General features: G+C 47.7%; 13 non-coding genes across 13 annotated transcripts; all 13 read right to left on the bottom strand.

Moving 5' to 3' along the window:
• Positions 1-12,704: 12,704 nt before the first annotated feature.
• trnap-agg (transfer RNA proline (anticodon AGG)) lies at positions 12,705-12,776 on the bottom strand. Its single transcript has one exon. It is a non-coding gene; the product is annotated as a tRNA-Pro (tRNA).
• A 742-nt stretch (positions 12,777-13,518) lies between these two features.
• On the bottom strand, positions 13,519-13,590 carry trnaq-uug (transfer RNA glutamine (anticodon UUG)). The gene has a single exon. It is a non-coding gene; the product is annotated as a tRNA-Gln (tRNA).
• Positions 13,591-13,659: 69 nt separating this feature from the next.
• trnaf-gaa (transfer RNA phenylalanine (anticodon GAA)) lies at positions 13,660-13,732 on the bottom strand. Its single transcript has one exon. It is a non-coding gene; the product is annotated as a tRNA-Phe (tRNA).
• Positions 13,733-13,825: 93 nt separating this feature from the next.
• On the bottom strand, positions 13,826-13,899 carry trnai-aau (transfer RNA isoleucine (anticodon AAU)). The gene has a single exon. It is a non-coding gene; the product is annotated as a tRNA-Ile (tRNA).
• An 88-nt stretch (positions 13,900-13,987) lies between these two features.
• trnap-agg (transfer RNA proline (anticodon AGG)) lies at positions 13,988-14,059 on the bottom strand. Its single transcript has one exon. It is a non-coding gene; the product is annotated as a tRNA-Pro (tRNA).
• Positions 14,060-17,259: 3,200 nt separating this feature from the next.
• Positions 17,260-17,331, bottom strand: trnaq-uug (transfer RNA glutamine (anticodon UUG)). The gene has a single exon. It is a non-coding gene; the product is annotated as a tRNA-Gln (tRNA).
• Positions 17,332-17,401: 70 nt separating this feature from the next.
• Positions 17,402-17,474, bottom strand: trnaf-gaa (transfer RNA phenylalanine (anticodon GAA)). Its single transcript has one exon. It is a non-coding gene; the product is annotated as a tRNA-Phe (tRNA).
• Positions 17,475-17,567: 93 nt separating this feature from the next.
• trnai-aau (transfer RNA isoleucine (anticodon AAU)) lies at positions 17,568-17,641 on the bottom strand. Its single transcript has one exon. It is a non-coding gene; the product is annotated as a tRNA-Ile (tRNA).
• An 88-nt stretch (positions 17,642-17,729) lies between these two features.
• Positions 17,730-17,801, bottom strand: trnap-agg (transfer RNA proline (anticodon AGG)). The gene has a single exon. It is a non-coding gene; the product is annotated as a tRNA-Pro (tRNA).
• A 3,226-nt stretch (positions 17,802-21,027) lies between these two features.
• Positions 21,028-21,099, bottom strand: trnaq-uug (transfer RNA glutamine (anticodon UUG)). Its single transcript has one exon. It is a non-coding gene; the product is annotated as a tRNA-Gln (tRNA).
• Positions 21,100-21,169: 70 nt separating this feature from the next.
• trnaf-gaa (transfer RNA phenylalanine (anticodon GAA)) lies at positions 21,170-21,242 on the bottom strand. The gene has a single exon. It is a non-coding gene; the product is annotated as a tRNA-Phe (tRNA).
• A 93-nt stretch (positions 21,243-21,335) lies between these two features.
• Positions 21,336-21,409, bottom strand: trnai-aau (transfer RNA isoleucine (anticodon AAU)). Its single transcript has one exon. It is a non-coding gene; the product is annotated as a tRNA-Ile (tRNA).
• An 88-nt stretch (positions 21,410-21,497) lies between these two features.
• Positions 21,498-21,569, bottom strand: trnap-agg (transfer RNA proline (anticodon AGG)). Its single transcript has one exon. It is a non-coding gene; the product is annotated as a tRNA-Pro (tRNA).
• Between the last annotated feature and the right edge of the window lie 3,037 nt (positions 21,570-24,606).

The raw sequence follows: 24,606 nt of genomic DNA, 5'->3' as shown, positions 1-24,606 counted from the left end.
TGTGGCCTTTCCCCCTAAGTCGGTATCACGTTTTTCCTCCTTTCACTCTGTTTTGAATTGTGCATCTATCTCATCTTCCCCTTTTTGATTATTTTATAGTTATTAATGATACTTTACCGTGTTATTAGCTATTATAGGATTTCATTCTGATTTTCCTTTTAATTCTTTCCTGCTTGTTTTAAGTTTTAAATTTAAACAAGTTTAGAATTTTGAATTTGAATCAAGTGTTCTGTTTACCCAGGCAAAGCACGGAGAAGGAGTACGCCCCCCTCGTGGTGAAACCCACTACTGCGGCCTGCTTCTTCTACCGTGTTTCAATCCTGTCTCTTCATATTTTGATTTTTATTATTTTTCCTCTCTTTTGGGTTAGGTTATTTTGATAATTACCAACATTATCATAATTACCTCTTTTTATTATTATTTAGTAAAACCTTCGACTCTTATTGCTACATAAATAATTACTCAATTTGGTTTAAACAAACAAGCCTTAATTCACTTTAAGCTTCCCTTGTTCATCCTTTTGTGTATCTATTGTAGTACTCCCTTGGTGATTTGAAGTCATCTCTGGTGGTGCTCCGGCCAGCAAGGTTGTCCGACCAGCGTTACCAACACTGGCTGTGTGTGAATCTCGGTTTCTTTTATCTCTGTCCGTCGTTGCGGCCCGCAGTGCTGACATCAGCAATTTGGCACTCCAAAGGTAGTCAACCAGTCCAGCCGACACAAAAGACAATTTCTGGGACCAGTACCTAAACCGGGGCCTAGAAAGAGGCCACTCCTCCGGGAGGGTTCTGGGGAACAGCCCAATTTTGTAGTGTTGTCTGGCGATTGACATCTTGGCGTTGCCGAGTTGTGTTTAAAGTCACAAAGGCTGTTTGGGAGGGCGCAACGCGACACAGAGTAATGGAGGGCCGAGGACACCGCGGTTCAGTGTTTGGGAAGCGCCAGGGAGGTTGACCATGCCACTGGTTCTCACCGGAGTGGACTCAATTCACCGCAGGTAAACTAAATTTAATAAAACCCATTCCACTTACTATGAGCCACAAAATACTAGATATCTCCCGGATATTTTAAGTGTTTGGCCCATCTCTTCTCCAAGCCACACCTTCTTAGGTTGCTATCCCGACAACCCCTCTCACCCGTAGGCCCTATCTTAAACCCTATCAGCGGTAGTAGGCTTAGGCCTCCTTATTCTCCCTAACACTTCCAGTGTTAGTATGTATTCCAGTTCATTTCAGACCTATTCATTTTCATTGTTTCCTTTCACTCTGATCTCTTCTATCTTTGTGTTCTGTTGTGATTTGTTTCTTTCATTTCACTTAGAGACAGTAACCTGTGAGAGCCACCAAGGAAGCTAAATAATAGAATAGAGTGACAATTACGCAGCCGGTGTCATCACGTGACCCGCTAGGCTACTGCCTGTCAAATCTCTAGTTCGGGTCCTTCGTCGACCCAAATCAATTGGCTTCGCTAACTGTTTACATCAGTTAGCCCCAAAATTCTCATGAACGGCATAGCCCGTATGAGTATAGCTTGTTAAGCTTAGAACGGACTTGCATTGGTCTCTTTGTTTGTGTATGTTGTGTTCCTCTCGCCCACAGTGAGCCAGTATGTTCCTGTCCTACAGTCATGGTCGAGAGCCATGACGACCTCCTTCCTGCCTAAGGACGCCGACGTGGACAAGCTGATGGCCCACGATCCGACCCAGAGCTACATCTACAAAGACTGGGCCAGAATCGTCGGAGGCATCGCACACAACCTCGTCGCCCAGGCAAGGCTCAGCGAACGGAGCAACATCGACCTGGAGCAGTAAGCAGCAGCGCTTCAGCTTCAAGCGGAGGAGGCCCGGAAGGACCAGGTCCGAACCCAGAGTCGCCTTGATCAGCTCCTCCTCGAGACCCAGAACCAGCGCGAGAAAGAGGACGACACAGATCCAGAGCTACAGAAACAAGTAGAAAGACTTCAAAATGCCCTGCAAGATCTTCGTCTCGACACAGACCAAAGAAAGCAAGCGGAGAGAAACGCCAGAGAGGAACTCAACGAGAAACTCCGACAAGGTGAAGCTCTCCTTGTAAGAGCAGAGACTGAACTAAAAGAAAGAGACGCTAAAGCCAAGGCCTGCAAAAACCACTTGCACGCAGCCCGAGTTGAAATCCACAAGCTTACTCAGCAGAGACACGATCTAAAAAAAACGAACTTGACATTGTTCACAGAGAGCTGAAACACTCTCATAGACTGCAGAATAAACGGGAAGGGGAAACGCACACCACAAAGTTTCCCCTAACCACCCGGTCCGTACCTTTCCGCCACAAACTCAGAGCTGAAAGGGGGGTTAAAAGCCCATTGCTCAAGATGTCACCAGCCAGCTTCCAGACAACCCCTGCCGCTAACCATGGCATGGCCCCAAAAGAACTCGACAAGCTGGCCAGAAACATCCCTACGTTTAATCCAGACCCTGCAGGAGGTGATGACATTCACTCTTATCTACAGGACATTGACTTTCACTTGCAAACTGTTGCCAACTTGACAGCTTGGGACAATTTGTACCTGCTAAGAATTACGTCTAGCCGTGACGTGCGCAGCTTCCTAGACCGTCAAACAAATACTGTCAAAACTGACTACCAGCAGCTGCGACAAGCTTTGATCCGAGCATTCTCTGATCCAGAATCAGACCAAGGGCTCATCATCGCCATGGACCTCAAGCAGACAAGACTTGAAACCCCACAGACCTACTACGGCCGATTCCGACAAGCCTACTTCGGAGCACGGAACGAGCCAGGTATGGAAGAGGATTTCAACTTCAGAACTCTGTTTCTCCCAAATCTGCATCCCACAGTGAGTCATCACCTGGCCTGTTCACGGACCATGTCTGCCCAACAGCTACGAGACTTGGCCCACAAAGCTTATGTCAAGCAAAAGACTGTGTCCAAAAAGACTGTAAAAAACCACACCATCTTCCCTGTCTCCGAACACTATTCAGAGCTGACTCTAGAGGACGCCCCACAACACCACAGACCTTTGTACAGAGAGTCAAGACAGTTCCAAGCCAGCAGAGGGCAGCACAACCGCAATGGTGCTCGCCCGAAGCACCAGAGCGGGCGCTCTGAAAGATTCTGGGACCGGCAACACCCATCCAACAACCCAAGGGGTGGAGCCACCTGGGAAGCCAGCCGGCGACCCAGAAATAGCCGATCCCCATTGTCCGGAGCATCAAGCCCAGAGAGCCGGCATCGGAACCCCTCTCAACGTGCCACTGGTAAGCCCAAGTCTGAGCCCACATCAGATCAAAACAGTGCAGCCACGTAAGAGAGGGCAGAGATCCTGAAGGTGCTGAAAGAGCTTCTTTACAGAAAACTCGCAAGAAAGACAAACCACACATCTTATGTCTAAGCATAAGAACTGAAACCAACGCCCGGTCTGACTACCAACTGACTGAGCCAAGCACCCCGAACACTGCTCGTCAGCCAAAGACCACAGAGCTAACTGTCACATCACAAGGTGACAGCATCACCCAAGCTCCACAGCTGACAGCTGCACACCCTGAATGAGACAGCACACTTCCTCATATCAGGTACCACTATCCAAAGGTACCAGAAAATGCTGTTTTGGCTATCTGCACCCGCAGACAGCCACACAAACCCGGTCCTAACCACCCATTGATCGTCACACCTGCCCCAATGACAACATTCCTGGGCAACCTGGTCGAAAAGGGGGTGGGCCGGTAACTCCTCCTGAACATCACGTTGGAAAAGGAAGTGAGCAGGGAACACACAGCATCACATCTTACGGTGATCTCATCTCACCTTTTCAAAAAGACTCCAATTTCAAGCTTAGAGACAAGATCGAACTCTTACACCTCAAACTTGTGAACTGAGCGTGCAGTCATACAGCCAAAATGACATCAGGCTTGAACAGTTAGCTCACATTCACCTGACAATTGATTCTATGAGTCTGATCCACCCAGTGCACACAAAAAAATTAACACTTACCCACTTCTAATTGGCAAAGACCTGCTAGATCGCTTTGAACCTTTACAGGACTTCAAACAACTGAAAGTTTGGGCTCAAGTGCGGGAACCCCTCCCCCTCCAGTCACACAGGCCAACCGAGCCAGACTGTCAGGTCACAGAGTTCACGGAAACTCTCACAGCCAGCCACGGGGACACCGTTCCAGCACCAGACCAAGATTCAAGTTCACCAATCTGCACATTTCAGCTCACCTAAGACTCTGATTCCTTCTGCCCCAAGGTCACAACTGACCTGCAGTTGAATGATGTAACCACTACTGACATTGTACTTGCACTATGGGCAGACAACTCAGCCATCAGTGTCTCACTATTCAATGCTCTCATTAAGACACACCAGACCTTCCTTCTGCCAGCAAGCGCGACCGTTTTCCTTTAAACACGTACCCATCAACCATGGTTACGGCCAAAGGTGTCTGCGCTTTGAACCTGAACTGGAACCACCGGTGTCTGACCCATTACTTCCTGGTCCTTCCGGACCTGCCCCATGATGTCTACATTGGAGTAGACATCCTAACTCACCTCAAGGCTCATGTGGACATCATTAATGAGGTAGTGTGGGCCCCATTGACTTTACAGCCCCCTGTTGTTCCAACCAACACTGAGAACCTCCTGTCAGGTCAGACCATTCCTGAGGTTGGCACCCTAATCAACGAACAGGAAACTGTGATACCAGCTTACACCAAAGGGGTCGCCGTCCGGCTCAACATGCGTTGTGGTCAAACCCTAAACCACACGCTGGGCTTCTTTCAACCTTCACCCGAATGTGTTGAACTTGGACTCACGTTGGAAGCCACACCCCTTACTGAAGTGTCATCGCGTGTAGTCTACATCCTTTTCAACAACTGCGTGCCAATGGACAAAGACCAGGTATGCAGAACAGCACCAACAGTGGAGCCATACCCAGGATTTGAGTCTCAAGTTCAGCAAATTCTAAAAGACGCTGACGCAATTAAAAATGATGCAGATCTACAAAGACTCAGACAAGTCCTTTACAAGTTCAAAGCATCCTTTGCCAAAGACTCTTTAGATTGTGGTCTCACCGAACTCCACACTGTGCGCATCCCAACGCACCCTAATGCTCCTCCCACTTTTGTCAGGCAGTACAAGATCCCCATCGCTAAACACGAACCGGTGCGAGAGATCATCGGATCCAGGCTTGAAAAAGGTGTCATCCGTCCATGCAACAGCGCCCATTCTGCCCCCATCTGGCCCGTCCTCAAACCAAACGGCAAGTAGCGACCCACCATTGACTGCAGGAAACTGAATCAACAGGTGCCACTGTCCCGATGGCCCATGACCCAGCTGGAGCAAGAAATACCCAGAATCAGAGGAGCCACAATCTTCTCAACACTTGATGTGGCCTCTGGATTCTGGACCATACCTGTGCATCCAGAAGACCAGCACAAGCAAGGATTCACGTTCGGCAACAGACAATTCACTTTCACCAGGTACCCGTTAGGCTATGCCACCTCACCTGCTGAGTTCAACATCTTCCTGAACAAAGCATGCCCAGATGCCAGAATGAGAGGTAACCTTATCTACGTTGATGATGCTCTCATGAAAAGCACAACAGTGGCTGACCACCTGAAAGAGATAGACTATGTTTTGAACCAATTATCCACTGCCGGCGCCAAGAACGCCCTCCACAAAGGACAGTGGTGTCGAACCAAAGTCAACTATGTGGCCCCACTCATCGGATCACAAGGCATCGAACCGCAGTCCAGCCGTATTCAAGCTGTTCAAAACATCAAGCCACCCACCAACATCTCAAGCTACACGCTTTCTATGGGTGCGCAATTACTCACGGCAGTTCAGCGAAAGCAACTAAGACATTGCGAAACCTCTAACTGCCCTTCTGAAAAAAGACTGCCCATTTGTATGGACAGAAGTTAAAGAAAATGCCATCAATGAGCTAAAACGACACTTATGCACAGCTCCATGCCTGGCTTACTCTGACCCACAAAAAGAGTTCTATCTAGAAGCTGGGTTCTCCAACCACTGTCTCAGTGGTGGCCTGTACCAAAGGCATGATCAAGACAAAGGAGTCGTTACATATGCCAGCAGGACACTTCTCCCACCAGAGACTAAAATTCTCAGACTGTGAAAAAGCCCTGCTCTGCACTGTATGGGCCATCCAGAGATTCTCCAACTACATTGGAGCCCATTGGAGCCAGTGCATCCGAGATGGCGTGATCACCAATTCACGCATTGCCACATGGTTAATGGCCCTCCAGGGGCACAATGTTGAGGCACGTTATGCTCAAAATCACAAGTCTGCGCTAGGCCACGGCCTGGCAGCCTGCCAAAACTGCTCTGATAACACACCAGCTGCGACGGTGGATGTAGAAGAACCCCAACAACAACAACTGACCTGTCACAGGTACTTTAAAGACAATGCGTGTCAAGGTATGCCCACAGCCTACATCGATGGATGTTCCTACCACCATGAGGGCACCCGTCAATCAGGTGCGGGCATGCTGTAGGTAAATTACATAACGTGCCCACCACAATACTTCAAGTTGGGCCCGCAGTCATCACAATATGCTGAGGTAGCAGCCATTCTCATAACGCTGCACACCGCGTTGACGTGTACATCAAAGAACTCCTTATGTGCACAGACTTTAACTATGCCTGACTCAGTTTCCCATACCAACTTCCAGGCTGGAAACAAAATGGCTGTAAGACTTCAAACCACATGCCTGTCACTTACCAACACCGGTTCCAGGCATGCAATGACATCACAAGAACAAACAACATGATTGTCTACTGGAAAAAGGTGAAATGACACTCAAGGCAACCGGGCCTTGACAAAGACTTGAATGACCAAACCCATACCCTCACCAAGCCTGGCGCACTTAACGACTAGCTGTGGTCACTTCAAACCCGACCACCCACCCTGAAGTTTGAAGTGATTACACACAGCATAAGAACTTTACAACCTAAACTTTCTACCTCACAGCAGTTTACGCTAGCTCCGCTGTTTACAAACACAAACATAACGAACATGCGGGCTTCTGACACAATAAAGACTTTGCTTAACCACCTCTCAGACTCCTCCAACCAACCCTTGACTGCCGTCTACACTCACTGACAACCAGTTACTCAGAACACGACATGACACCAAGCACATGCTGCGTGCACAGAGCTACATTCTATGTGTGCACCGTCTGACACCACAACGCAAAGACGTGTAATGCAACGGCGCAAAGGGGGGATAAGGCCAATGTATGTCCATGACGCATCATGCGCTGCAAACCACAGCACCAGAGCCACTGACAATACACTGAAGCAAGCGACATGCCAGCAGCAAGAAGTGGCAAAACATGGGCCAAGGCAAGCTAAACCTAGTTGCCACCCATGAAATAAAAAGACTGCCCAGTCCAACCAAAGACAACCCTCGCTGGCTTTTTCCTCCCCTTTCTTTCTCTCTCTCCCTGTTGTCTGTACCAGGTTGCTGCTGTGGTTCGCCATGCCGTGCTGTCAGCCAGAGGACAGCTGCCACCGAGATAACAACTGAGACTCCTGATCACCGACTGCAGGACCTACACCCATCAAGCGCATGTTCGACTCATCCAGCCCCACAAGGCCTACAGAGCACACTACCCCAGCACCGTAGCCCAATACGGCTGGGTAAGTGCCCGATGGACAGAGGACTCCCTCTCTCACGCCAAGGCCAAGGTCGAACACATGTCCAACCAACTTGGGAAAGTGACTGTTACACAATCAGGACTCCTAAGCACCAACTAACACTCCAAACGGTTCCTGGGAGCCGTAGCTGCCGCCAGAACTCTGTTCGACACTGGTATGCCAAGTGTCCACACAGCAAACATAGCCACTGCGAAACGGCATGTGGTTGAAATTCAGACTGAACTTTCACAGCTAAAAGAGCAACTCACCACGCAGAGTGCATCTTTGCAAACCATCGGCAAGACATTGAGAGGAAAGTGGTCATCCTCAACGCTCACAGCATCCTGCTGAATCAGACCATGAACTGCATGAAACCGCTGTTTACTGTCTTCCAGAATGACTTTGCCCAAACTCAGCTGGTTACAGCCCTGATAACAGACATGCTTGGGAGGTTAACTCCTCAAATGACAGCCCAGCCACGGGTAGAATCCCACCGTACTTGAAACCCTTAAGCCTTGTGCTAACTATGCTGGTTTCGGCCATCACCAGGCCAACTGATCCTCTACAAATACACCTGGCCTACTCTCTGGGTAGCGCCATCCTACTCTACGTCGATCACGAGCAGAAGGAAGTGGATGTGCTCTTGAACCAATCCATCAGCGAGTCAAACCAAGTCTACAGACTTAAAGGCATTGCCAATGTCAGGTTTTTGAAAAGCAACACCCACATCAAGGCACGTTTTCCAGATGTGGTGGCCTACCACGACAGCTGCACCTGGCCCCAAACCTGCACATGTGTACCTCACCAAATTCATTCACTATCTCTGCCCTAGCAAACCCTTCCTCAGAGACAACACTGAAGGAACCTGCGGGTTGCAACCCCTGGTCAGCGACACACGCTGCCCTGCCAAAGCTAAGCCTCGAGCAAAAGTCACAGAGACGCAAGCAGAGATTGTAGATGACAGGTGGCTCGTTAACACACCTGTGCGTACAGCTACTCTCACTTACCACCAGCATGACACAACCAGCCGTGTCAACATGCTCAACCACAGTACGTGGATTCAAGCCCCGAAAGGTGCCATATTCCACCTGAATGATCTGGCATTGTACCATCTTCCGAGCAAAGAGTACCAGACAGCACTGGAACTCCCATCCTTCAAGAACTACAACTTCACCTTAGATCCAGAACTGAGACTCTGGATCGAGGAAAGGGGGTCCCAATTCATTGACATTGCTCCGGTCAACACAGCCATCCAAGCACTGTCTCGACTGCCCGTTCTGAACACTTCATCTGCGGTCCTAGGCTGGACCTTAGCCGACATTGTGCTGTGCATCTCTACAGGTAATCAGCCACACTCTGACACTATGAGTGGCATTCATTCTGTACAGAAGACTCCACCAGATGCGACACAGCCGAGCTCACGAAAGCCGTGCCTGAAGGTCTCAGACGGAATCCCCGGAAAGGGGGTGCCAAGTCAGAGACCACGCCAAACCTCATCGAGCTGAATCCTCAGCTTTAAGATCCACCTGCCATCCTACCATCAGGTTCCACCTGCTACCCTACTACCATGGTCCACCTGCTACATGACCATCAGGATTCACCTGCCAGTCGGCCATTGTGATGATTGTCGTCCGATGATGTTCACACAGGGACTTCATCCGACGAAAAGGGGGAATATGTAGCGACTGACCGAATCCTGTTTTCCTTTCACTACTGAACAAATATGAACACATATATGTTTAATTACAATTTAAATACACACACACACACCACACATACCCGCACACAAATGTCCTGTGTGTGCAACTTAGGATAGGAATGTCCTTAATGTATATAACACAGAATTGTATCTAACCTTCCTGTATGCATGCATATCTAATTAGTTTTGTCTTATTCTATAGATGTAATTGGAGACTGGTCTGTAACTTCAAATAGTAAGTGTATTTCTAAAGAAAGATTACCTAACAGGATCATCTTTTGTAACTCTCCCTCTTGCTAGGTCATAAAACTTTATGACCCCCAAAAGGAATTCCAAGGGAATCACAGCTCCCACTTGAATTCTGATGAAGAAAGACTAATAGACTCTGCAATCTTATATTTTCTATAAGTATAACCACTTAAGAAATGTATAAACATGAATTTGATCTTTCCTAGGTCATGGTAGCCGGTATTATGGCTTTATAGTCGTGTGAGTGAACATTAAATGTGTGTAATTCTGCATATGAATGTAACTTTATGTTTCTTCTACTCGTTACGGCCATTCTTGGTACCGGTTTGACCGTCTTATTTTGACTAAACCAGTCATACACAGGATATTACAGTAAAATGTATTGTTCTGTGTGTACAATCTTTCTGGCTAGAAATGAAAAAAATTTATAGCATCATCAATTATCCTGACAAGACAAAGAAGAACTTTTCCCGCTCGAGATGCTCTAAGATGATTGGGTCACATACGCGAAGCAGGCGTGAACCCCTCCTCTCTATAAGAAACTGACAAAGGAGTTTCTCAAGAGAGCACTTTCCCTGTGAGAGGTTTCCGGTCCCATGGCTCCTTAGGGAGCTTTACACCGCGTTTCTTTTCTTTTCCTTTCTTTACTAAGTTTTATTTTCATTTTCGCCTCTCCCTCCCGAGGGAGATGAACTCTGAACTATTTCCTTGGTAACTTCACGTTCGGTGAACCTTTAAAACTTCCCGCGAGTCTGCTCGCCCCGGAAGACAAGAGAGAACAAGCCTATAGCACCGAAGGACAAACACGCATACGACTCTGCGTTCCTCAGCAACACAAAGAGAACCATATACGCAAGTATAGGTTATTGATTTGATTTGATTGATGTGATTTCTTGTTGCCTCTCTAAGGGTTATTGTCTGTGATTTTTGCCATGCTGCGATCACCCCGGTGATCTCTCTCATCCTGACCGTCAGTTTCACTTTCTCATCCTCTATCTCTCTCTAGCTAGTCCATAAAAATAAAAAGCGTCCATTCAGTCATTGGGCCGATGGGAATCGGACGGTGGTTGGCGGACGAGCGCGCCGAAACCCCCTCAGGGGCCCGACGGGAGTGCCCCGAAGCCCGAGGCCACCCTAAGCAGTTCTGCCTTCGTCCTTGGTGGGGCGCCACACGTTCCCCGTCACACTAACCCACTTTTTGTCCGATTGACCACTAGAGTGATCAGACCTCCCCCCTACCCCCCCCCCCCGTCCCACTAACCCACTATTTGTCCAATAACCCACTATATGGCCAAACTTCCCGTTGACCCCTCCCCCCCCCACTCCCTGGCCACGCCCCCGTCCCACGAACCCACTATTTGTCCAATAACCCACTATATTTAACAAAAGTCACGGGACCACCCCCCCCACTCCCTGGCCACGCCCCCGTCCCACTAACCCACTATTTGTCCAATAACCCACTATATGGCGCAAACTTCCCGTTGACCCCCCCCCCCCCCCCCCCCACTCCCTGGCCACGCCCCCGTCCCACGAACCCACTATTTGTCCAATAACCCACTATATTTACCAAAAGTCACGGGACCACCCCCCACTCCCGGGCCACGCCCCCATCCCACGAACCCACTATTTGTCCAATAACCCACTATATTAGGCAAACTTCCCGTTGAAAAGTTTTGAAAAGTACTAACCCCGGCCTTCATGCAATAAGCTGCAATCGGACACAATCCCACCTGCCATCGATTGAATGGGGTTATTCAGACAGTTTCTTTGATAGACATTTGAATTAAAGTTCCTGTCATGATGGTAACTAATTTACTGCACTCAGCAGACCACCCAGAGTCCATAGCACCCAGTGCCATCCCATAATTCCACTGTCCACGAAGCCACTATTTGTCCAATAACCCACTATTTTTGAAAAGTACTAACCCCGGCCTTCATGCAATAAGCTGCAATCGGACATAATCCCACCTGCCATCGATTGAATGGGGATATTCAGACAGTTTCTTTGATAGTCATTTGAATTAAAGTTCCTGTCATGATGGTAACTAATTTACTGCACTCAGCAGGCCACCCAGAGTCCATAGCACCCAGTGCCATCCCATAATTCCACTGTCCACGAAGCCACTATTTGTCCAATAACCCACATTTTTTGAAAAATACTAACCCCGGCCTTCATGCAATAAGCTGCAATCGGACAAAATCCCACCTGCCATCGATTTAATGGGGATATTCAGACAGTTTCTTTGATAGACATTTGAATTAAAGTTCCTGTCATGATGGTAACTATTTGACTGCACTCAGCAGGCCACCCAGAGTCCATAGCACCCAGTGCCATCCCATAATTCCACTGTCCACGAAGCCACTATTTGTCCAATAACCCACTATTTTTGAAAAGTACTAACCCCGGCCTACATGCAATAAGCTGCAATCGGACACAATCCCACCTGCCATCGATTGAATGGGGATATTCAGACAGTTTCTTTGATAGACATTTGAATTAAAGTTCCTGTCATGATGGTAACTATTTGACTGCACTCAGCAGGCCACCCAGAGTCCATAGCACCCAGTGCCATCCCATAATTCCACTGTCCACGAAGCCACTATTTGTCCAATAACCCACTATTTTTGAAAAGTACTAACCCCGGCCTTCATGCAATAAGCTGCAATCGGACACAATCCCACCTGCCATCGATTGAATGGGGATATTCAGACAGTTTCTTTGATAGACATTTGAATTAAAGTTCCTGTCATGATGGTAACTAATTTACTGCACTCAGCAGGCCACCCAGAGTCCATAGCACCCAGTGCCATCCCATAATTCCACTGTCCACGAAGCCACTATTTGTCCAATAACCCACTGTTTTTGAAAAGTACTAACCCCGGCCTTCATGCAATAAGCTGTAATTGGACACAATCCCACATGCCATCGATTGAATGGGGATTCAGAGAGTTTCTCTGATAGACATTTGAATTAAAGTTGCTGTCATGATGAAAACCATTTTACTGCACTCAGGGGCCTCCCCTGGCACATTTTATCCCCAATTGCTCAGAAATATCCTGGTTGCCCTAATAAGGCTGAAGAGATTAAAAGCAAAGCCGAATAATGGGCTCGTCCGGGATTTGAACCCGGGACCTCTCGCACCCTAAGCGAGAATCATATACCTAGACCAACGAGCCGAAACATACATCCTCCCTGCTGCTGTCGGGCCGAAAACATTTCAGCTTCCATGGCTTAAAGCGCAATTTTTTGATTAAATCAACAATTAAAAGGTAGCCAGTGCAAAGTTTCCAGCACAGAGGAAATGCGGCCTCTTTTTTTGTGGTCATTGGAAATCACGCTGCAGGACCTGCACACGAATAATGAGAAGCTTACTTACAGGAGCCTGGTCTGCAACACTGGACCCAGTTGATGTTGCAGGAGCAGAGGCAGCACTTGGCTGGACAGAAGGCTGTGGAGGAGACTGCAGAGGAGGCTGAGCAGGGCGCAGAGGAGGAGACTGCAGAGGAGGCTGGGCAGGGCGCAGAGGAGGAGACTGCAGAGGAGGCTGGGCAGGGCGCAGAGGAGGAGACTGCAGAGGAGGCTGGGCAGGGTGCAGAGGAGGAGACTGCAGAGGAGGCTGGGCAGGGCGCTGTTTGTTGTCCGACAGCGGGTTGTCCCTCTCCTCCTCCCCCAAAATGCTGCTGACCAGATAGCAGGCATACCCCAGTGAGTTCTCCAGCAGCCACAGGAACCTCTGACCCTGGTGTTTCCCAAACTGGATCTTGCAGTGAGCCAGAACCAGGAACTGGTCTCCAGGATTCCCTTTTTAAGCCCATGTTTCCCCAATTCCGACTCGGTTCGAGAGTGCCAATTTCACCGCCACGTCAGCAGTTGCGCATCACCTCTGTTTTTCCCCTCCCTTCCGCAAAGATCCTAAAAAGGTTCCACCGAGATTTGAACTCGGATCGCTGGATTCAAAGCCCAGAGTGCTAACCATTACACCATGGAACCAACACACCCTGCTAATTGCTGTCTGAGAGGTGGAATCAGGTAGACTAAAAGAGGGGGAGGTTGTTCCTCTGCCGAAACCCGGGATTGAACCAGGGACCTTTAGATCTTCAGTCTAACGCTCTCCCAACTGAGCTATTTCGGCCAGGTACTTGTGCGGTTTGGCCAGCATGGATGTATGGGAGACCGCCCGTCATTTTCGAGAAGAGCAGAGCGAAGGTCCCAGAGAGAAAATGATTGTCCCGTACGGGGATCGAACCCGCAGCCTTGGCGTTATTAGCGCCACGCTCTAACCAACTGAGCTAACAAGCCTCTCTCTGGCACATTTTATCCCCAATTGCTCAGAAATATCCTGGTTGCCCTAATAAGGCTGAAGAGATTAAAAGCAAAGCCGAATAATGGGCTCGTCCGGGATTTGAACCCGGGACCTCTCGCACCCTAAGCGAGAATCATACCCCTAGACCAACGAGCCGAAACATACATCCTCCCTGCTGCTGTCGGGCCGAAAACATTTCAGCTTCCATGGCTTAAAGCGCAATTTTTTGATTAAATCAACAATTAAAAGGTAGCCAGTGCAAAGTTTCCAGCACAGAGGAAATGCGGCCTCTTTTTTTGTGGTCATTGGAAATCACGCTGCAGGACCTGCACACGAATAATGAGAAGCTTACTTACAGGAGCCTGGTCTGCAACACTGGACCCAGTTGATGTTGCAGGAGCAGAGGCAGCACTTGGCTGGACAGAAGGCTGTGGAGGAGACTGCAGAGGAGGCTGAGCAGGGCGCAGAGGAGGAGACTGCAGAGGAGGCTGGGCAGGGCGCAGAGGAGGAGACTGCAGAGGAGGCTGGGCAGGGCGCAGAGGAGGAGACTGCAGAGGAGGCTGGGCAGGGTGCAGAGGAGGAGACTGCAGAGGAGGCTGGGCAGGGCGCTGCAGTCCTGTGGGTGGCTGTAGTGAGGATGGTCCTGGTGCAGAGGGACAGGGGTTGAAAGCCTTGCTGGAAAGATGGGAGTTGCTCTTTCCAGTGGACAGGAAGCTCTGCAGGCGACTGGGACACCTGGCCAGGGGTCCACAATGCTGGAGGAGCAGGATAAGGGGCAGGAGCAGGGGCAGTAGCACGAGCCGGGGCAGGAGCAGGGCCTCTCGAGCCTGCAGTGGCTGGAGAAAAAAGAAAAAACTTACCCACTTACAGGGTTTGGCTGGAGACAAAATCTTTTGTGTGTCTCTTTTTAGTGGCAGTAGGTGGAGGAGGAACAGACATAGTGGCAGTGGGCACAGCAGAAGTGAGGACAGATGCAGTGGGCACAGTGGTGGTGGGCACGTGGGCTAGAGCCTGCCTCTTCAGCACGTATGCTTTGAAAAGGGCCATATTGGTGTTAGGCCTGGCCTTTCCCTTCTTCAGGTAGGTGATGAGAGCCTGGGCCTCCTTGCTTGGGTCCTCATACACCTCCTTCGTTGACCTACCCTTAAAATCCCCAAACTCCACCATCAGACATCCAGAGTCTCCTGTCCTCTGGGCCTCCTGCAGCATGGCCTGTTTTTTTCTGATACAACTCTACAGCCTCGCCTACCTCCCTGATCTGCGAGGTGTATCTGAGGAACAGGTGTTTGTTGTCCGACAGCGGGTTGTCCCTCTCCTCCTCCCCCAAAATGCTGCTGACCAGATAGCAGGCATACCCCAGTGAGTTCTCCAGCAGCCACAGGAACCTCTGACCCTGGTGTTTCCCAAACTGGATCTTGCAGTGAGCCAGAACCAGGAACTGGTCTCCAGGATTCCCTCCATTCTGCCTCAAAAAGGCAGTGGCCTCAGCCAGGACCTCCTCCTTACACCTGGCCCTCCCTGCCAACACGATCTTCCTCCTATTGGCCTCCTCAGTTGGCCCCATAAGGAGTCGACCCTTCTTCGTAAAACCGGGTATGCATACATAATCTGAAAGGACACAGGCATAAACAGAACGTTACATAGCTGTCATATTCCAACTGAAAGTATTTTACTACATCATTTGTTTTTTATGTAATTAATTATTATAATATTATAATAATTAATGAATATTATTATTATTATTATGAGCATAAGCATTATTGTTTTTTATACAACTGTGAATCACTTTGAATTGCCTTGTGTACAAATTGTAAATAGTGTGATGAACTTATTAATAAGAAAATAAATAACACTTCTTGGTACAATCTTGCTGGTATCATGCCATGCTTAAATCGTTTTGTTTTGTTTAGCTTTTGTGGCAGAGATTACTAAGAAAACCCAAATATAACATAAAGGCGTTTATGCCAATTCATAATAATATGATCATCAAACAGATCTAAAACTTAAAATGGTATATCAAATCGTTTTGGTATTTCTTTTATAACATAGTTGAGAATCATTTGTTGAAACAAAAAAACACTTGTTTTTGCCTATTCATGTCTTTTTAAATATGTATAACATAGAATTTAAAAAGATAACATAAATATGTATACTGGTGTATAACATAGTATAGTATAACATATATGAATTAAACTTTTTTTAAAGGTTTTAGTAAAATATCTTCTTGTGCTCAAAATAATGTAATGAATGACAAAAATGAGGATGGAGGAATCGAATGAAAGCTTTTTTATACATTGGAATACTTGATCACTCGAGCGTCACTTCATAGCGTCATCAGCAGCGCTCAAAGGATCTGCCCTCATGTTGTTGCAGTTTGTTTATTTAAGAAATTCATAATAAATAATAATAAAGCAAGATACCCTGTTGAAATATGTGTAATGTGTGGTTTATATAAACTGCAAAGGTAAAGTATACTTTAAAACAGATTGTGACCGATGTGAAGGGCGAGGAGAATGTATACGTGCGTCACGTTTAGTCAATAAAACACTTCCGCATAGGATACAACTGTGTATCCTCGCTCATGACTCCTCTGAAAGCCTCCTCACTCCTCGAGGTGCAATTAGAGAATTGAGATGTCCTTCAAGATGGCTGAGCTCGATCGGTTTCCGGGTCATAGGATGGAGGACAGAGGAACGAGGAGACGAGGAGGGATATTGAGAAGCACCCTATGTTTCCCCAATTCCGACTCGGTTTGAGAGTGCCAATTTCACCGCCACGTCAGCAGTTGCGCATCACCTCTGTTTTTTCCCTCCCTTCCGCGAAGAACCTAAAAAGGTTCTACCGAGATTTGAACTCGGATCGCTAACCATTACACCATGGAACCAACACACCCTCCCAGCTGTCTGTCTGAGAGGCAGATAGCGATGAGGCTAGGTGGAATCAGGTAGCCTAAAGGAGGCGGGCGTGGTTCCTCTGCCGAAACCCGAGATTGAACCAGAGACCTTTAGATCTTCAGTCTAACACTCTCCCAACTGAGCTATTTCGACCAGGTACTTGTGCTGTTTAGCCTGGCAAATGAAGGTCTCACCGAGATTTGAATTCGGATCACTGGATTCAGAGCCCAGAGTGCTAACCCTTACACAATGGAACCTCGGCGTGTGTCAACTTTTCCCATGAGGTGCAGAGATTTAAGTCATTCAGTCCAGAACCGCGATAGCAAGGAGCAAAATAAGCCTTTGCTTTTTAAGCCCATGTTTCCCCAATTCCGACTCGGTTTAAGAGTGCCAATTTCACCGCCACGTCAGCAGTTGCGCATCACCTCTGTTTTTCCCCTCCCTTCCGCAAAGATCCTAAAAAGGTTCCACCGAGATTTGAACTCGGATCGCTGGATTCAAAGCCCAGAGTGCTAACCATTACACCATGGAACCAACACACCCTGCTAACTGGCTGTCTGAGAGGTGGAATCAGGTAGAGTAAAAGAGGGGGAGGTTGTTCCTCTGCCGAAACCCGGGATAGAACCAGGGACCTTTAGATCTTCAGTCTAACGCTCTCCCAACTGAGCTATTTCGGCCAGGTACTTGTGCGGTTTGGCCAGAATGGATGTATGGGAGACCGCCCGTCATTTTCGAGAAGAGCAGAGCGAAGGTCCCAGAGAGAAAATGATTGGCCCGTACGGGGATCGAACCCGCAGCCTTGGCGTTATTAGCGCCACGCTCTAACCAACTGAGCTAACCAGCCTCTCTCTGGCACATTTTATCCCCAATTGCTCAGAAATATCCTGGTTGCCCTAATAAGGCTGAAGAGATTAAAAGCAAAGCCGAATAATGGGCTCGTCCGGGATTTGAACCCGGGACCTCTCGCACCCTAAGCGAGAATCATACCCCTAGACCAACGAGCCGAAACATACATCCTCCCTGCTGCTGTCGGGCTGAAAACATTTCAGCTTCCATGGCTTAAAGCGCAATTTTTTGATTAAATCAACAATTAAAAGGTAGCCAGTGCAAAGTTTCCAGCACAGAGGAAATGCGGCCTCTTTTTTTGTGGTCATTGGAAATCACGCTGCAGGACCTGCACACGAATAATGAGAAGCTTACTTACAGGAGCCTGGTCTGCAACACTAGACCCAGTTGATGTTGCAGGAGCAGAGGCAGCACTTGGCTGGACAGAAGGCTGTGGAGGAGACTGCAGAGGAGGCTGAGCAGGGCGCAGAGGAGGAGACTGCAGAGGAGGCTGGGCAGGGCGCAGAGGAGGAGACTGCAGAGGAGGCTGGGCAGGGCGCAGAGGAGGAGACTGCAGAGGAGGCTGGGCAGGGTGCAGAGGAGGAGACTGCAGAGGAGGCTGGGCAGGGCGCTGCAGTCCTGTGGGTGGCTGTAGTGAGGATGGTCCTGGTGCAGAGGGACAGGGGTTGAAAGCCTTGCTGGAAAGGTGGGAGTTGCACTTTCCAGTGGACAGGAAGCTCTGCAGGCGACTGGGACACCTGGCCAGGGGTCCACAATGCTGGAGGAGCAGGATAAGGGGCAGGAGCAGGGGCAGTAGCACGAGCCGGGGCAGGAGCAGGGCCTCTCGAGCCTGCAGTGCCTGGAGAAAAAAGAAAAAACTTACCCACTTACAGGGTTTGGCTGGAGACAAAATCTTTTGTGTGTCTCTTTTTAGTGGCAGTAGGTGGAGGAGGAACAGACACAGTGGCAGTGGGCACAGCAGAAGTGAGGACAGATGCAGTGGGCACAGTGGTGGTGGGCACGTGGGCTAGAGCCTGCCTCTTCAGCACGTATGCTTTGAAAAGGGCCATATTGGTGTTAGGCCTGGCCTTTGCCTTCTTCAGGTAGGTGATGAGAGCCTGGGCCTCCTTGCTTGGGTCCTCATACACCTCCTTCATTGACCTACCCTTAAAATCCCCAAACTCCACCATCAGACATCCAGAGTCTCCTGTCCTCTGGGCCTCCTGCAGCATGGCCTGTTTTTTTTCTGATACACCTCTACAGCCTCGCCTACCTCCCTGATCTGCGAGGTGTATCTGAGGAACAGGTGTTTGTTGTCCGACAGCGGGTTGTCCCTCTCCTCCTCCCCCAAAATGCTGCTGACCAGATAGCAGGCATACCCCAGTGAGTTCTCCAGCAGCCACAGGAACCTCTGACCCTGGTGTTTCCCAAACTGGATCTTGCAGTGAGCCAGAACCAGGAACTGGTCTCCAGGATTCCCTCCATTCTGCCTCAAAAAGGCAGTGGCCTCAGCCAGGACCTCCTCCTTACACCTGGCCCTCCCTGCCAACACGATCTTCCTCCTATTGGCCTCCTCAGTTGGCCCCATAAGGAGTCGACCCTCAGAGGTTCTTCGTAAAACCGGGTATGCATACATAATCTGAAAGGACACAGGCATAAACAGAACGTTACATAGCTGTCATATTCCAACTGAAAGTATTTTACTACATCATTTGTTTTTTATGTAATTAATTATTATAATATTATAATAATTAATGAATATTATTATTATTATGAGCATAAGCATTATTGTTTTTTATACAACTGTGAATCACTTTGAATTGCCTTGTGTACAAATTGTAAATAGTGTGATGAACTTATTAATAAGAAAATAAATAACACTTCTTGGTACAATCTTGCTGGTATCATGCCATGCTTAAATCGTTTTGTTTTGTTTAGCTTTTGTGGCAGAGATTACTAAGAAAAACCAAATATAACATAAAGGCGTTTATGCCAATTCATAATAATATGATCATCAAACAGATCTAAAACTTAAAATGGTATATCAAATCGTTTTGGTATTTCTTTTATAACATAGTCGAGAATCATTTGTTGAAACAAAAAAACACTTGTTTTTGCCTATTCATGTCTTTTTAAATATGTATAACATAGAATTTAAAAAGATAACATAAATATGTATACTGGTGTATAACATAGTATAGTATAACATATATGAATTAAACTTTTTTTAAAGGTTTTAGTAAAATATCTTCTTGTGCTCAAAATAATGTAATGAATGACAAAAATGAGGATGGAGGAATCGAATGAAAGCTTTTTTATACATTGGAATACTTGATCACTCGAGCGTCACTTCATAGCGTCATCAGCAGCGCTCAAAGGATCTGCCCTCATGTTGTTGCAGTTTGTTTATTTAAGAAATTCATAATAAATAATAATAAAGCAAGATACCCTGTTGAAATATGTGTAATGTGTGGTTTATATAAACTGCAAAGGTAAAGTATACTTTAAAACAGATTGTGACCGATGTGAAGGGCGAGGAGAATGTATACGTGCGTCACGTTTAGTCAATAAAACACTTCCGCATAGGATACAACTGTGTATCCTCGCTCATGACTCCTCTGAAAGCCTCCTCACTCCTCGAGGTGCAATTAGAGAATTGAGATGTCCTTCAAGATGGCTGAGTTCGATCGGTTTCCGGGTCATAGGATGGAGGACAGAGGAACGAGGAGACGAGGAGGGATATTGAGAAGCACCCTATGTTTCCCCAATTCCGACTCGGTTTGAGACTGCCAATTTCACCGCCACGTCAGCAGTTGCGCATCACCTCTGTTTTTTCCCTCCCTTCCGCGAAGAACCTAAAAAGGTTCTACCGAGATTTGAACTCTGATCGCTGGATTAAAAGCCCAGAGTGCTAACCATTACACCATGGAACCAACACACCCTCCCAGCTGTCTGTCTGAGAGGCAGATAGCGATGAGGCTAGGTGGAATCAGGTAGCCTAAAGGAGGCAGGCGTGGTTCCTCTGCCGAAACCAGAGATTGAACCAGGGACCTTTAGATCTTCAGTCTAACACTCTCCCAACTGAGCTATTTCGGCCAGGTACTTGTGCTGTTTAGCCTGGCAAATGAAGGTCTCACCGAGATTTGAATTCGGATCACTGGATTCAGAGCCCAGAGTGCTAACCCTTACACCATGGAATCTCGGCGTGTGTCAACTTTTCCCATGAGGTGCAGAGATTTAAGTCATTCAGTCCAGAACCGCGATAGCAAGGAGCAAAATAAGCCTTTGCTTTTTAAGCCCATGTTTCCCCAATTCCGACTCGGTTTGAGGGTGCCAATTTCACCGCCACGTCAGCAGTTGCGCATCACCTCTGTTTTTCCCCTCCCTTCCCCAAAGATCCTAAAAAGGTTCCACCGAGATTTGAACTCGGATCGCTGGATTCAAAGCCCAGAGTGCTAACCATTACACCATGGAACCAACACACCCTGCTAACTGGCTGTCTGAGAGGTGGAATCAGGTAGACTAAAAGAGGGGGAGGTTGTTCCTATGCCGAAACCCGGGATTGAACCAGGGACCTTTAGATCTTCAGTCTAACGCTCTCCCAACTGAGCTATTTCGGCCAGGTACTTGTGCGGTTTAGCCAGCATGGATGTATGGGAGACCGCCCGTCATTTTCGAGAAGAGCAGAGCGAAGGTCCCAGAGAGAAAATGATTGGCCCGTACGGGGATCGAACCCGCGACCTTGGCGTTATTAGCGCCACGCTCTAACCAACTGAGCTAACCGGCCTCTCTCTGGCACATTTGATCCCCAATTGCTCAGAAATATCCTGGTTGCCCTAATAAGGCTGAAGAGATTAAAAGCAAAGCCGAATAATGGGCTCGTCCGGGATTTGAACCCGGGACCTCTCGCACCCTAAGCGAGAATCATACCCCTAGACCAACGAGCCGAAACATACATCCTCCCTGCTGCTGTCGGGCCGAAAAGATTTCAGCTTCCATGGCTTAAAGCGCAATTTTTTGATTAAATCAACAATTAAAAGGTATTCAGTGCAAAGTTTCCAGCACAGAGGAAATGCGGCCTCTTTTTTTGTGGTCATTGGAAATCACGCTGCAGGACCTGCACACGAATAATGAGAAGCTTACTTACAGGAGCCTGGTCTGCAACACTGGACCCAGTTGATGTTGCAGGAGCAGAGGCAGCACTTGGCTGGACAGAAGGTTGTGGAGGAGACTGCAGAGGAGGCTGAGCAGGGCGCAGAGGAGGAGACTGCAGAGGAGGCAGGGCAGGGCGCAGATGAGGAGACTGCAGAGGAGGCTGGGCAGGGCGCAGAGGAGGAGACTGCAGAGGAGGCTGGGCAGGTTGCAGAGGAGGAGACTGCAGAGGAGGCTGGGCAGGGCGCTGCAGTCCTGTGGTTGGCTGTAGTGAGGATGGTCCTGGTGCAGAGGGACAGGGGTTGAAAGCCTTGCTGGAAAGGTGGGAGTTGCTCTTTCCAGTGGACAGGAAGCTCTGCAGGAGACTGGGACACCTGGCCAGGGGTCCACAATGCTGGAGGAGCAGGATAAGGGGCAGGAGCAGGGGCAGTAGCACGAGCCGGGGCAGGAGCAGGGCCTCTCGAGCCTGCAGTGGCTGGAGAAAAAAGAAAAAACTTACCCACTTACAGGGTTTGGCTGGAGACAAAATCTTTTGTGTGTCTCTTTTTAGTGGCAGTAGGTGGAGGAGGAACAGACATAGTGGCAGTGGGCACAGCAGAAGTGAGGACAGATGCAGTGGGCACAGTGGTGGTGGGCACGTGGGCTAGAGCCTGCCTCTTCAGCACGTATGCTTTGAAAAGGGCCATATTGGTGTTAGGCCTGGCCTTTCCCTTCTTCAGGTAGGTAATGAGAGCCTGGGCCTCCTTGCTTGGGTCCTCATACACCTCCTTCATTGACCTACCCTTAAAATCCCCAAACTCCACCATCAGACATCCAGAGTCTCCTGTCCTCTGGGCCTCCTGCAGCATGGCCTGTTTTTTTCTGATACACCTCTACAGCCTCGCCTACCTCCCTGATCTGCGAGGTGTATCTGAGGAACAGATGTTTGTTGTCCGACAGCGGGTTGTCCCTCTCCTCCTCCCCCAAAATGCTGCTGACCAGATAGCAGGCATACCCCAGTGAGTTCTCCAGCAGCCACAGGAACCTCTGACCCTGGTGTTTCCCAAACTGGATCTTGCAGTGAGCCAGAACCAGGAACTGGTGTCCAGGATTCCCTCCATTCTGCCTCAAAAAGGCAGTGGCCTCAGCCAGGACCTCCTCCTTACACCTGGCCCTCCCTGCCAACACGATCTTCCTCCTATTGGCCTCCTCAGTTGGCCCCAGAAGGAGTCGACCCTTCTTCGTAAAACCGGGTATGCATACATAATCTGAAAGGACACAGGCATAAACAGAACGTTACATAGCTGTCATATTCCAACTGAAAGTATTTTACTACATCATTTGTTTTTTATGTAATTAATTATTATAATATTATAATAATTAATGAATATTATTATTATTATTATTATTATGAGCATAAGCATTATTGTTTTTTATACAACTGTGAATCACTTTGAATTGCCTTGTGTACAAATTGTAAATAGTGTGATGAACTTATTAATAAGAAAATAAATAACAGTTCTTGGTACAATCTTGCTGGTATCATGCCATGCTTAAATCGTTTTGTTTTGTTTAGCTTTTGTGGCAGAGATTACTAAGAAACACCAAATATAACATAAAGGCGTTTATGCCAATTCATAATAATATGATCATCAAACAGATCTAAAACTTAAAATGGTATATCAAATCGTTTTGGTATATCTTTTATAACATAGTTGAGAATCATTTGTTGAAACAAAAAAACACTTGTTTTTGCCTATTCATGTCTTTTTAAATATGTATAACATAGTATTTAAAAAGATAACATAAATATGTATACTGGTGTATAACATAGTATAGTATAACATATATGAATTAAACTTTTTTTTTTAAAGGTTTTAGTAAAAATCTTCTTGTAGTCAAAATAATGTAATGAATGACACAAAAAAATACTAAATTAACAACAACAAAAAAATGGTTTAAGGAGGATATAGCTCAATTAGCGGTCGGCTAATTATCTTGACAGTAGTGGCATGTTTTTTACTGTATATCATGGTAAAGTTGCAGGTTCACATGTACAGAAGAAAACGTGTGCTATTACACGCTAGCTAGCTTTATTGGCATGTTTAATTGTCTAAAAACAAACACTGTTAATGAATAAATAATGATCGATTATACAGTCGTGAAGAATAGACTTACCTGTTGCAAAGATTGCAAAGATGACGATAATAATAGCGGTCGCCGATTGGTCAAAAGTAAGCCACAGGAGCAGAGCCAGGAGAGAAACGCGATTGGTCAAAAGTAAGCCACAGGAGAGAAAGGCGATTGGTCAAAAGTAAGCCACAGGAGAGAAACACGATTGGTCAAAAGTAAGCCACAGGAGAGAACGTGATTGGTCAAAAGTAAGCCACAGCAGAGAAACACGATTGGCTCACGTGGGCTTACTTTGGCTCAATTGGTAGGAAGCAGTAGGCGCAAGCGAGAGGTAGTGGGATTGATGCCTGCATTCTCCAGTGCTGTCCATCCTTTTTACGCCCCCCTTCAAGGGGCACTACCTAGATGAGCTCTTGCGGCTCAGTGCTGCCGAAAAAGTTTTTTCGAACGAGGTACTGCACAGATTCCTGGCAAAAGCAGTTCCCACCGAGATTTGAACTCGGATCGCTAGATTCAGAGCCCAGAGTGCTAACCATTACACCATGGAACCTTGGCGTGTGTCAACTTTACCCATGAGCACCAGAGATTTAAGTCATTGAGTCTAGAAGCACGATAGCAAGGATTTAAGTCATTGAGTCCAGAAGCACGATAGCAAGGAGCAAATGAAGCCTTTGCTTTTTAAGCCCATGTTTCCCCAATTCCGACTCGGTTTGAGAGTGC

Source organism: Siphateles boraxobius, unplaced genomic scaffold (assembly GCF_051911475.1).
Source record: "Siphateles boraxobius isolate OS27281-9 unplaced genomic scaffold, OSU_SipBor_1 116, whole genome shotgun sequence".
Taxonomy (NCBI): domain Eukaryota; kingdom Metazoa; phylum Chordata; class Actinopteri; order Cypriniformes; family Leuciscidae; genus Siphateles; species Siphateles boraxobius.
The sequence above is the reverse complement of the archived record's forward strand: the minus strand, read 5'-3'. Positions and strand labels throughout refer to the sequence as shown.